This window comes from Ursus americanus, chromosome 4 (assembly GCF_024610735.1).
Source record: "Ursus americanus isolate L20-20 chromosome 4, mUrsAme1.1.p, whole genome shotgun sequence".
Lineage (NCBI taxonomy): Eukaryota > Metazoa > Chordata > Mammalia > Carnivora > Ursidae > Ursus > Ursus americanus.
This window is the reverse complement of record NC_142130.1, coordinates 24,512,683-24,526,226: the sequence shown is the minus strand read 5'-3', so window position 1 is coordinate 24,526,226 and position 13,544 is coordinate 24,512,683. Positions and strand designations below refer to the sequence as shown.

Sequence of the window (13,544 nt, the reverse complement as noted above, 5' to 3'; positions counted from 1 at the left end):
CTTAATAAGATAGTTTGCTGAATGTTAATTAAATACTCAGTGGTTGTTACCAACTGTGGTGATTAACTTAATTTTGAATTAAATAAGCAATAAATGCTTAACTGAAGTTCTATTAAATTTTACCCAGCAAGTAAGGAATATGAGGCTCTTAATTGACTTTAAACAAGATAGTTATGGCAAGTTAGTTGAATTTTTATTACCTGAAGATAACTGCCTTATTAAATCTAAATTGACTTTTTTATTTGATAGAGAAATATGTCATCTGTTATTTCCATTTACCAAAATCACATCCAAAAATGTTCACGCTTGTTCCAAACTGCCTAGATTGGGGTTATTTTGTTTTCTAGTCCTACTTTAAAGATTTGTTTATTTATTTGAGAGAGAGAACGAGTAAGAGAGCCAGGGGTGGCAGACGGAGGAAGAATCCCAAAGGGACTCCATGCTGAGCATGGAGTCTGACATAGGGCTCGATCTCAGGACTCAGAGAGCATGACCTGAGCCGAAATCAAGAGCTGGATGCTTAACCGACTGTGCCACCCAGGTGCCTTTAATAATAAGCTTATTCATTTAAGAATGAATGTAAATGTAAGAGGCAGAGAAGTCTAGGAAGGAGTTTACATATATAAGATTGAAGTGACCCTATTTTCTAAACCAAAAATCAGGTCTCTGCTTTCTCAACGTAGACACAGTTTGGGGATGTTGTGTAGGTGTCACAATTCTGAAATTTCCAGAATGTTTCCATGGCTTAAAAGGTTACTAATATAAAATATATGAAATCACAGTAAAAATAAACGGTTGGCTTCACTACTGAGCACGCTGTATGTTGCTAGGTAATTAACCTCACTCTTCCAGAGGTCTCAGCTACCACACATGTGAAATGAGGAGGCTGGAGTGCAGATCATGGACGTTATTCACTGTTTTTCTTTGTAGTATGTGTAGTCCCTGGAATAGTGTCTAGCGTGGAGTAGGTGCTCAATAAACGCTGACCGAATGAATGAATAAAGAGTAGGCAAGACAAAACACTGCACACTTTCAGCCCCTGCACACCAAGCTTGTCCAGCCCACTTAAATACTGCTAGTTGACAATTCACACAAGGGAAAACATACTCTAAAGTACTACGTCGGAACGTTTTTCAGTAATTAAAGGAATGCAAATTAAAACAATAATGAAATACCATTTCTTGCATAATAACTTAGCAAAGACAAATACAAGTTACAAAATTACATCCTGGCGAAGATACAGAGAAACAAGGAGAGTCCCACACTGCTAAAGACTCCGCCAGAGGCTGCATGGCAACTGGGATGAAAAGTATTAGAGATATTTAGCATTTGGTGCCAATAATTCTCCTTCGAAAGAACCTAAAACTTGTTTTGCCAGCCGATAAACATTTGTTAAAGGTGTACCCGCTATGGGGTCACGCGCTACAGGGAAAAGATCTTGGTTGTCTTTTCATCAGGTGGGTTGGCAGAGAGAAAGTGGACAGAGATGACACTTTGTAGCAGACACCGCATGGCAGGTGTTGCTGCTTTACTACCCTGACCACGGAATTCCTTCCACAACCACATTACATGGATGGCACTATTAACCCCTTTCACAGAGGAGGCTAAGGAACCGATACAAGCTTATAACGACTAACAAGTGGCAGAGCCAGGATGGGAACCCAAACCTGTCTCTCCAACCATCCATGCATTTTCTACTCCATCCTGGAGGAGATAAGAAATATACTCACAAAGACACATAATGCAAGGGACAAAATGGCAACCACTCTCAGAGATAAGTGGAGGTGACAAAGAAATAGCTGTCTTTAGGAAACAATTTAGAAGGAAGTGAGAGCTATTTGTCCACCGCTGTTTACACTGCATATCGAATTTCATTTAATGTTTTTAAAACTGAAAACTATCCTACTGTTCACATAGGTAATGTTTAAAGCAGGATGTATTAATTTCAACAAATCTTTCATTATGTAAAAGATAAATATAAAGCCCAGGCCAAAAAAAAAAAAAAAGTAACGCTTTTTAATAATAATATTAAGGAGAAATATCATACACATACAAAAAAGTGGACACGCACTTTGTGGGGGTTGAGGTTAGGGTTATGGTCTCCTAAGTGGTAAGAGAGGTTTTCAGGTGAAAGAGTTTTGGTAGGAGGTATTTTGGTTTTGTTCTTTTTTTAAGGAGTTGAGTAAATGTATTCTAAATGAGTTCTTTTTGTCTTTTGATAACAGACTGATTAATGTTTACATGAGTTCAATTTGGTTTTTTCATTACTAAACATATTCTTAAAACTCAAGTTCTCATTTATTACTTTGTTTATATAATTCAATCGTTCATATGTTCACTCAACAAACACTTATTAAATTCCTGCCACACATCAGGATCCACATGGATATGAATATAAACAGAAGCTAGAGCTGGTCTCAGGGATCTCTGCACAGGCTGGGAACAGGAGGAATCTGAAACTGTGCTAGCAGAAAACTCAAGCTGAAGTCCTGGTTCAACATCCAACTAGCCTGGGCCCCTGGACAGTCATTTAATCTTTCTCTCCTCACGTTCCTGATCAGTAAAATTTGGACAGGAAATAACTCCTCACAGCACTGTTGTGAGGATTTCCCTGTAAGTCATAGGAAAACACATGGTTAACTGTAAAGCACTATAAAAATGGCGACTGGTAGAAAGTCGTAACCATATTCCATTTTGATCAGGACCGTGCTGGCCAGTCTCGGTCCAAAAGATCTCTCTGGTGACTCTCAACCTCCTGGTACCAAAATGGTCATTCTCTCAATATTTTTTTTTTAAAGATTGTATTTATTTATTTGACAGAGAGAGAGAGACAGCCAGCGAGAGAGGGAACACAAGCAGGGGGAGTGGGAGAGGAAGAAGCAGGCTCATAGCGCAGGAGCCTGATGTGGGGCTCAATCCCAGAACACCGGGATCACGCCCTGAGTCGAAGGCAGACGCTTAACGACTGCGCCACCCAGGCGCCCCCATTCTCTCAATATTCTGCATGAACTATATGGCCCACCATTCTTAGGGCCTCATCATCTGTTTTCAACTTTCTCTGTCGTTGATCCAATTCAGCTAAGACGATCCTGAGAAGCCAAATGAACAGACCCCGCCCCACCAGGTAAGATGGTTACAAGCATCTATTCCCAGGAAGGAAGAAAGGAAGGGAGGGAGAGAGGGAGGAGGACGGGAAGGGAGGGAGGGATAAGAAAAAAGAGGTCAGGGTTGGCAGACCTCAAAAACATTCTACATCAAATCCTCAATCAATACCTGAGTTTTCACTAACATCCCAATCAGCCACTGCCTGAACATCTCCAGTGATTAGAGATTCAATAACTCTAGAAAGAACCAATTCCATTCAGAATTAAGAGATTTCATGGAATTCTTAAAAGATAAAAAGGGATAGAGATCTTCCCCCTGACAAACAGCTACCTCAACAGCCATGCACTCTGTCACCCTTTCACAGACACTGAGCGAGGATGGGATCACCTGGAGGTGATGCTGGAACCAGGGCTGTGGACTTAGCACGTTTCACCCACTCAGGGTCCGGGTTTCCTCTTATTTAAACGAGATTGGGTGACCTCTATTTAACCTGTAAAACATCCACCACGTCCATGGCCTTGACCCTAACTCAGCTTCCCTTTGGCTTTTGCCTGGGCTATTACAGTACATGTTGCCATCCCCAGTCCCCACCGCCCCACCCAGCACACCATAACCAAAGATCTTCCTAAAACACAGAGCCCCTGACTTGATTCTCCTTTCATAGTACAGCCTCAACTCCTTAGCGATCAAGACCTTTCTCAGTCTCAGCCCCACCCCACTTTTTCACCCTCATGACCCTGGGTTCCATACAATGCAGTCCATCTCCAGGGACTCCAATTTTCCAAGGCACTGTGCACTTTCTCACCTGTGTCTCTGCCACGTGACTGCCCTTACTTAACTACCCTCTGCTCTTGTTGCCCACCAAATTCCCACTCATCCTTCGAAGCCCAATTAAGTGACAGTCTCTTCATCTGTGAAGTTTCCCCCAGGTCCCTAGTGTTAGTCACCATCCAATCAGAGCCACCAGATACTTCTTGCATGTATTTTCCATCCCCAAAACCCAGACCAGAATTTCACTCATTCATTCACAGGTACATCTGCCACATGGTGTGGAATGAATGAGTACGGGTACATCAGATCAACGGACAAATGTATCTTTAGGGTCCTGCCCCACCGTCATTACTGGAACCCTAGGATTCCCCAAGTGAAGCTGCGAGGCTGTGCCCAAGAAGAGAGGTTTCCAGGACGGAAATGACCAGACATCTGGAAAGCTGACCTACCTCTCACCTCACTCGAAGAAAAGGTGCTGCTGACCCTCCAGGTCCCTTCCGTGTGCCTTTCCCACGAGTCAGGGCACCCACACCCCGCCCTGTTGGTGGCAACTCCCTGCTGCACTTCATGCAAAGGATTCGTTTTCATACCAAACAAGACAAGAGCTCCAGGTGCCAACAAAGTTTTGTTTTTCTTCCTGGGAACTGAACAAGAACCATCTTCAATGGAATCATTAGGAAGAATAAGGGCAGGTTACTCTGGTGACTTCTTGGCACAGAATTCAGTACCGCACTGGGCTTCCACAGTGATCCCTGAGATCATTATCAAGATGGGCCAATGAATGGAAAATAAATGATCCAAAAACCCAGCTCGAGGAGACACACAGACAGAGAACCAATTTTATTTCTTTAGATTTAGTAGCCAGAATAATTTTAGCCGCCCCACTGCATCCTGGACTGAGCCCTCCTGTCCTTCAACGTCTAACCTAAGACCCAGCCCTTCCAACGAACTCCCATGCCCGTTCCAGTGCACTTGCACACCCCATCTGTCCCCTACTACACAGGCATGAACATGTTTTCATCAACCCTGACCAACCCTACATGCCTACAGTCTTGACAACCTCTTCTGACATCCTCAAACTTTACCTCACAAAAGTAGTTCACTGAACCAACGTTTCTTGAGCGCATAGCATCTCCTCTAACAAAAACAGTGGGTGTTTGTGGAGTCCTCATGACAGGCCTAGCCTTATGCTCACTTCTTGCACAACCTCCCTCGAAAATCCCCTACAAGTGGGTGACCATACCATTTATCCTCCAAATCAGAACACCTTTGGGAGTGAAAGGGGTCACTAAATCAGTCCTACACTGGGACACGGACGTAAACCAGGGCTGTGCTGGGCAGACCAGAGAGTGGGGTCCCTCTACCTGTTAGCCAAATATGGTGGCTACAGCCACCTTTACAGACAAGAATACTGAGGCTCACATTAAGGACAGGAATCCCTTAATATCCACCAAGTGGTCTTCTAAAGATGCCAAAAAAACTCATACTACATATGCCCACAGCCATCTTCTAAGGGGCTAAGGGGGTCGGGCCCTCTACCTCCCCAAGCACTTGGACGTGGCAGCTGATTTGCTGCTTAATGGCCTGAGTGACGAAGGAATGCTAAAATGGCTATGGCAGGAAAGTGCCCATACTGGGGGTGGACCAAAGCCAAAACACACTTCTTGAAGGTCAGCGAAATCACCCCACCCCATCCTGGTCCTCTCGCTGACCGGCGCCATGAAAGGTTCTCACACAAGCTTCGGAGGGAGGACGAGCACCACCCCTCTACACCAGCTTTCCATTTTAACCACAGGGGGCTTTGAAGGGAGGCCATGACACAAGCAATTACTGCAATAGAAGCCAACCCTGGAGGGCTGAGGAGCACAGACACCACAGGAACAAATCCCCTGAGAGAGTGGGGCGGCTGCAAGACAAGAAGGGCCATTGCACAGCCTGGAAGCTCTGTGGCTGTCGGCAGCACTCTGCCCTCTTCACAGGGCATGCTGTTCTCCACAGTGATGCCCTCATCGATAAGAAGTCTGAAAATGAGGAAGTCAGTACAGCAAATCACGCCTGCGACTACCCAGGGAGCACTCTCCAGTGAGCGGTACAGCTACGATTCAAACTTGGAGCAGCTGTCTGGGTCTACACCCCACCATCTCCACCGGCAGGGCAAGGGGTCATCACCGTGTGCCAGACCCCTGCTCCGCCCCAGGAACTGCCACGCTGCCCGCTGCGATACAGTTTATGAAGCACTGTTAGGGAAATTCCTCTGGTTCTCACAAACGCACTATGATAGAAGATCTCTATTTGAAGGTAACTGAAGCTCAGGGATGTTCCAGAAGTTGCTTAAGACCACAGCGCTCGTGGGTGGCTCAAACAGAGATTTTGCTTTTCATACACCAGAAACGTTTGGTGCTGGTACTGCCAAAATGACAGCATGGTGAAGGCCAGACTCTCAGGGTTTGGGGTCTCCAGCCTGATTCTCAGTTGCCTTCCAAAATCACAGACACAGCAAATACGAATTAGTACACAGTGAAATAATACTGTTTCTTGCCTGTGTATGGGGCCTGCTAAGAATCTGTCAATGTCAATTTCTCATGCTTACCTGCAAAAGTTAAGGAGCAGGACGAGAGCTTTGGAGATGGGAGTCTGAGTCTCATTCTGACAGTTAAAGCAGAACACCCCACGGGAGGGTTCTTCACCCCTGAGCTCTTGCCCACACTCTGCAGATATGACTAATCCTGTTAACCCATCTCTTGGATTGCAATTGGGAGCTCGGTAAAAAAAAAAAAAAAAAAAAAAAAGATTGTAAAATGCATCCACCACATAAAAAGTGCTATGAAGGCAATGCAACACTAATAGGTTCTGTGAGATGGGTTGTGATGGGTAGGTTTAACAGGGAAGGAAAAAACAAGAGGATCTACCCTGTAATGGACCTAAAAGTGGCAGCCTCAAAACCCTTACACAAGCAAAAATAAGTAAAATGGAAAGGGGACGGATAGGGGTGGGGCTGGGGGCTGTCACACACAAGGAACCTTGAAGTTATGCAGTCAGAACCTTGGTTCTTGCAAAAAAACGAAAAAAAAAAAAACGTGAAGGGCATAAATGGCAGTAAAAGAAACCAATCTCCCACCACGCACACACTCAAACTGAACCACCTTGATCACTTTATTTCAAAGTGCAAAGTACAAGGTTCAAGCCCAGTAACAGTGCAAGTTACATTCCCTCCCAAATTCTCCAAAGCAAAGCCCTGGGGGGGTTGGAGGTAGGGCAGGGAAGAAATGTGTCAGGCCAGGCTCAGCAGAAACAGAATCAAAAACACCTTTGAAATAAAATAAAATTAAAAAAAAAAAAAAAGCCTTTGAAAGAGATCTGGCCTGGGAGGACGGGCTTTGGCCCAACTCCAGCTCAGCGGACAAGGATGTGACAGAGAAGTGTGCCCCTTTCCCAGGGCCTCGGTTTCCTCACCTGTGCAAAGAGGGATCCGGTGGCTCGAGCCAAGGCCCAGCCCACCTTCCTAAGGCAGGAACTGGCTGCCAGCTCAAAGCTTCACCCACTGCCCTGTACACTTTGGTCACATAAAAGTCTTGTCCAGCCAAGGCTGATAAGCCGGCAAACATTTATAAGGACAAGAGTAGGAACTAAGCTGCCTGACATGATTCTAACAGCAAACAGCTCCTGGAATCTGTTTTTCCCTCTCTTCTCTGCCAGGCTGGTAGAGGCCCACCATCACCCACCCTGGGACTGAGCAGCAGCCTCCCCACGGGGCTCCCGGCCTCTGCGCTTGCCCTGCCAGCACTCTGCTCTCTGCAACCCAGACCCACCACAACCCTCCTTTGCTCAAAAAGTAACAAAAGCCCTCCTGTCCCCCACAATCACCATCATCCTTACTCCTCCTGCCAGCCCTTTCCCCCCTAACCCTCCCAAGCCAGCCCCATCTTTCACCATGAGCTCCACACACACACTTCTATTCACCAAACACTTTAAGGCCTCAGGACGATACATAGATATCAAGGCCCCTCTATCTGGAAAACTCTTCCATCCCTGATCCCCGTCTACCATATGAACTCCTACTCACTCTTCAAAACCCAACCCAATGTCTTCTTCTCAATGAGCATTCTCCTGTTCTTCCCGGTGGTGGGGCACTCCTTGCTTAGTGCTCCCATCAGCCCTGTGTGCATCGCTTTAGTAGGGCCTTACCATGCCCTATTTTAGTCTCTCTCCTATACTGGAACAAAGAGCTGTAGAGACCGAGCCTCGGTTGTCTTTGTCAGCCAGTATCCAGCATTTCTGTCCGGCACCCGTTAATCTCGCAGTACCCCCGAGCTGCACTGAACACAAGAGACTGACATGTATGTGAACACACATGTATGTGGGGGACAAGGGGGCAAGGAGCCTGCAAACGGCTTCACAGCGCAAGGTGGGTTTCGGCCTTGAATTTAAAGGGTCATAGGTGTACAACAGGCAGAGACTCTGGCCAGCCTGGAACTCCAGGCAGAGAGAACAGCACAGGAAAAGCCACAGACTGAGAAAACAGAAGAGACGCCCCTCTGCACTGCCAGGCCCTGGTCGTCACCCTGACAGGGAGACTGCCCAATGCCAATGCCACCTGGGCAGGCTACAGTCTAGCTGGTCCTCCACCCAGTCCTGGGACTCCACGGGCCCAAGCTTCGATGAGCCAAGGTCCCTCTCCCATATCACTGCTATCGTGGGGTTGCGGTGAATCATATCAATCCCTTTCTTCATCAAACCAATGCTTCTACCAAATTCTTCATCAAACCAATGCATTTCTACCAAAATGCTTCAAACCAAAGCACCTACCAGGTGACAGGCACTCTTCTGGGCCTGGGGACATGGCCAGTAACAAAGCAGGCATTTTTGCAATCCTCAGGAAGCTTATGTTAAAGTGGAAGAGGGACAGAGACTAGCAAACATATGAAGTCAAGTGGTGACTGGTGTCTATACTGTGTCAGTAAATGCTGTTCATTCACTGAACAAATCGTCCTGAACATCTTCAGAGCACCAGAGACTAGAGGGATTCCAAGATGAGATAGGCAAGGTCCTGTTTACTTGGTGGAGTGCCATTCCTAGCGTCTGTCTCCTCACCTGAAAATGCCTTTATCTCTGAGTTGGTGAAATGCAAACAATCCCCCTGAGGCAGGCAGGCCACAGGCAGAACTTGAGCAGATCCCTCAGGGTCCTGAGCCAGGAAGCCACCTGGCAGGAAGGAGTCAGTGTGACCTGAGGAAGGGCAGGCAGGATCCAACAGGAGCTGTGCAGCTCAAGTCCAGAGGACATCCAGCATTGTGGAAGGAGTCACAGGGCAAGGGCAAGGACAGGGACCAAGACCCTCCCTCACTTTGCTACTTGAGTGATCTGATTGCCCCAACTGCCTCTCTATAGGGATACATCAAAGCCTTATCACTACAGAGGGCCTAGGAGGGAATGATGTGGGGGTAGGTTCAGATGGTTTGCTGGAGAGGCTCTGTTCTGTGTGGCTAGGTTTGGGGAGAAAAGACACCCAGTGGGTAGAAAGAATGGTAGTATCTTAGAGAGAAGGGGCTGGGCAGCCGCATGCGGAAGTGAGAAGCCTGTTCGCACACTTAAACCTTCAACTGCGATCCCACCGGGCCCAGTGCATGTGAACTGAGTTAAATTCCAAGGGAGACCACTGAAAAACACCACTGATTTGCACTTTCCCTTCCGTGGACACAGAGAGCGGTGATGAAGCTACAGATCAGGCAAAGGCTGGAAACTTAGCCATGTCACTACTAGTTATGTGACGTTACTTAACCCAAAACTCATTTTCTCATCTGCAAAATAAGACCGAAAATCATAAAGCCTCCTTTAATCAATCAGTATGAGAATTACATAAGCACCTGGGAAGCACTCAGAAAATTGTCAAAATTATTATATTATTATTACTGTTATTAAGAAAGAATGATAAAAAGATAAACGTTTTCCAGCTTCAATTCTGTGGTTTACCTGCTGCCAGGCATGAATCCCATTAAGCCTCCTGCCACCCGCCCACCCTATTCACAGACAGTGAGGAGAGATGAAGTCCTCATCAGCACGTCAGTGTTCTGTCTCACTTCTGTGACCTGCAAAGGAATACACCAGCCAATCGCCCCGTGCATCCAGGAAGTGTGGACCAGACTCCCATAATACACTTCCGTTCCCTTCTCCCTTGCCTCACCTCTACCTCATACACACCTCCCCGCCCACAGATTTCCACCCAGAAAGCAGCTTCCCACCTGCAACACAGCTTTACCTCCTCCTTCCTCACCTGGGTTTCTTCCAGCAAGGCGCAGCCTTCCAACGCCATATTCCTGAGAAAGTCCCCACCAACACTCACACACACACCCACCCACCAATGCACACACTGCACTACGACTCCTAATTACTGACCAGGGTCAAAGTCTCAGGTTCACTCAAACAGTTAATAAATGTGTTACTGTGCTTCCTGCATTACCATCCAAATACCTAATCCCAGCTATGCTTCCAGAACCCCTGCCCCGGCGCCTTCTCAAGTCAGTCTCTAGAGAAGCATGTAATGACCCTTTAGCCTACAAGATAAATTTAAATCTACTTAGCAAATTAAATTTAAATCTCCGTTTCCCACAGCCCCCTTCACACTGCTCATTCCAAACACAGCCTCATGCATAAACCTTCCTTATGACTGCATATGCCTAACGCATCCACATCCGTATCTTACCTGTCCTTCTTCCACATGGGCAGGTCCTACTCAGCCCTAAAGACTGTCTTCAGACACCACTCCCTCTGTGGTTGTTTCCCTGAAGTCAACCCTCCTCAGTGCAGAGCAGCCAAAACATACCCTTATAACAACACACACACACACCTGGGCTCCTCAAGGAGGACAGAGGCTGTGTTCCCTTATCTTTGTCCTCCCAGGGCCAGCCAGTTGAAAGAACTTGTGCACCTCACGCACTGCTCTTCTCCTTTCTGTGTAAAAATTAGCTGTGTGTTCCATCCCCTGCTTTTACCAGGTCACCAGGCATCTCTGTCTTGACCAAAAACCCATCATTATCCCAGCATCTTAAGCCATAGTTCTGGAATCAAATCCAACCAGATGCGTCCCTGTTCCCAATTAACCGGTGCCAGGTTCACAGTGAAGTCAAGTCACATATTAACACCAAGATCAAAGTTCTGGGCTGTAATTTTGAGCACATCTCTAATTAGCCATGTGACCTTGGGCAAAGGTTCACATGCTGATGACAATGTCACCAGGCCCAATTCTCGGGGGATTGTTTGATATCCAAATGGAATATCTGATGGGAAACTGTTTAATCAAGTGCAGAGCCTCGCACATTCATAAAGGGTATAATGAACAAATTTTATCAAATCTAACCATCAACTGTTAAGATGTACCATTATCAACTTAGAATGAAAAACTGCTCAGCTATGACACATCTGTGATTATAAGAGAACCCAATTTCAGTCATATTAAAATGTGAAGTGTGTTTTAGAATTGATGAAATAAAATTTATTTGTCTCAGTAAAATACAGAAACCTGCTACAAATTTTTCAGATCTGCCAATGGCCCATAATAGGTACTTGGTAATATATGCCAAGTAAATGAATGAACACCCACTGAGAATACTCTCAGGCCAAATTATTGCCTCTCTCGCTGGAACTGGGCAGCAGGAGGCCTCCAATGCCAGTTCCTCCCCCTCTCAATCATGTCCCAGCCTGATAAAAACCCTCCAAAGAGGACTTCAAGTCATATCCAAACTCCCTTCATAATGAAGACTCCTCTCCACCAACCACTGCTTGGCACTGTCTACCTTCCCAGAACAGTGACTTCTCCACCAGAACATGTCACCACAAAAAGTCCTACTCAGTCCTAGCCATAGTAACCAGCGCAGAAACTCAGCTTCTCCTCCTTCCAACCATCCCCAAAGCCAACTCTAGGCCCACCCACTGCTTACAAGGAGCAGGAGCCTGGGCATATGCCTGACCCAAAGGGCCCAGGCCTGTACCCTCAACCATTCAGACAGCTAACCCCAACTACTCATCATCTCCCATCTAGAGTCTACATTCTAAACTATAAAAACCTGGGTGTTATGGTACACACTCTTCCTCTTAACTGACCCATGGGGCTGGCAGGCTGGTTGTGGAGTGGACAGAACCCTATTTCGAGTTCTGGGCCCCCCACCATCCACCATTACTCACTGTAGGCTTCAGAACTAGCACCCACCTCCTGTGGGCCTTTATGTTTGTTTTCCTACCTGTACGAGTGAGGGAGGGTAAGGAATTGGGGGTGGGGGCAGTTAGCTGCTTTCCCCCCTTTTACTTAGAGACTTCCCTAAAATGCACACGTGCTGGGAAAGGTAAGCCATTAAGTCACTAACACCTTAGTGAGAATGAGTTTCATTAGGAGGCAAACAATTTAGAAAAGGGTATTGGAAACAAAGTTAAGTGAGTCTGGTACTACGAAAGTAGCTCAGGGATGACCCCACATTTTTGCATTTTGTGTTGAGGACCGGAAGGCAGTGGATCCCTGGGAGGGGAAAGGAAGCCAGAGAGCCCTTTCAGTTCCCGGAGCACTCCCAAGTCCCAAAGGCGTCGCTCTGTCCAGTACTTAGGCACAATTCCACCCTTTATCTCATCTCATGCACCCCCTCCATCCAACACTATGACCCTAATACAGTCACATTTACAGTTACATCTCCACTCCCCACATTTTCTTTAGTTTTCTCTGGTCTGCATTCCCCACCCCCACCCCCGCGCAAATGGCCTTCCTGTCGCTGGCTGGCTTCAGGAAACCCCCTATCCTTCAAAGCCTTGATCAAGCGCGGCCCCTCCAAAGGGGTAAAATCAAACTCCTTTCCTTAAGCGCCTGAAAACTTTATCCATGCCTTCCCCCCGCCCCCGCACTCCGCACTTTATCTCGGGTCAGCTTGGGCACCTCGGTTGACTGCGCGCTCCCTGAGGGCAGGGACTGAGGCCCACCAGCCTCTCGGACACCCCGCACACCCAGCACAGCGCGTGGCACACAGTGGGTGCTGGAGAAATGCTTGCAGAAAAAGAACCAGGAGTTGGGAACCATCTATGTCAGCTATGGCTCGGCCTCTAGAGAGTGACTCCGGGGAGGCCCTCCTTCTCTCTGGGCCTCAACTGAGCCGACTGTAAAATGGGGGGACTCCAATTACCGGGTTCCTAGGCCCTTTCCACTGTGACAACTGAGATTCCGCGAAAGCTCCAAGCTGCTGGGTGTGGCCCCGCCCCCTGGACGCCCTGAAAAGCCCGGGCAGGGGGCGCTCAGGGAAGGGCGCCAACCCCGCCCAGCCCCAGGTCAGCGCTTCCCGAAAACTCGGGGTCCCCCTCCCCCATGCGTGCACCCCGTGATTGAGCCGCGGCCGGCACTTCCGCACCACGGGCCCTGGGGCCCGGGCTGGGCGCGCGCTCCGCGCCCTGCGCCCCGCGCTCCTGCCTCCCCGGAGGCGCTCGCGCCCGGGGAGGGCCGGGGGTTCCCGAGGCGCCCGCGAGCAGAGGGTGGGGGGAAGGAAGGAGGATTTGCAACAATACCTCGGGGAGGAGGCAGCCGGGGCAGCGGCGGCGGCGGCGGCGGCGGCGGCTGGAGGCGGAGGCAGAGGCGAAGGAGGAGGTGCCCGGGCACTCCCCCTCCCATTGTCCCCGGCCCCGGACAGGCCCGGCCCCGC

At 48.0% G+C, this 13,544-nt stretch overlaps 1 protein-coding gene across 16 annotated transcripts in view; it reads right to left on the bottom strand.

The window, feature by feature from the left end:
* Nucleotides 1–13,544, bottom strand: part of LPP (LIM domain containing preferred translocation partner in lipoma) — a 639,448-nt gene that overhangs the window by 625,715 nt on the left and 189 nt on the right. For 7 of the 16 annotated variants that reach the window (XM_045811266.2, XM_045811267.2, XM_087861504.1 and 4 more), the window contains exon 1: nucleotides 10,148–10,696. The exons of 4 other annotated variants lie outside the window; for them this stretch is intronic. The gene's annotated coding sequence lies outside the window, so the exon portion shown is untranslated. Of the gene's footprint in view, nucleotides 1–9,846; nucleotides 9,963–10,115; nucleotides 10,698–10,720; nucleotides 12,576–13,410; nucleotides 13,496–13,544 lie in introns of those variants that run through there. 5 more of the 16 variants (XM_087861492.1, XM_087861491.1, XM_087861496.1 and 2 more) reach the window with 5 other exon arrangements.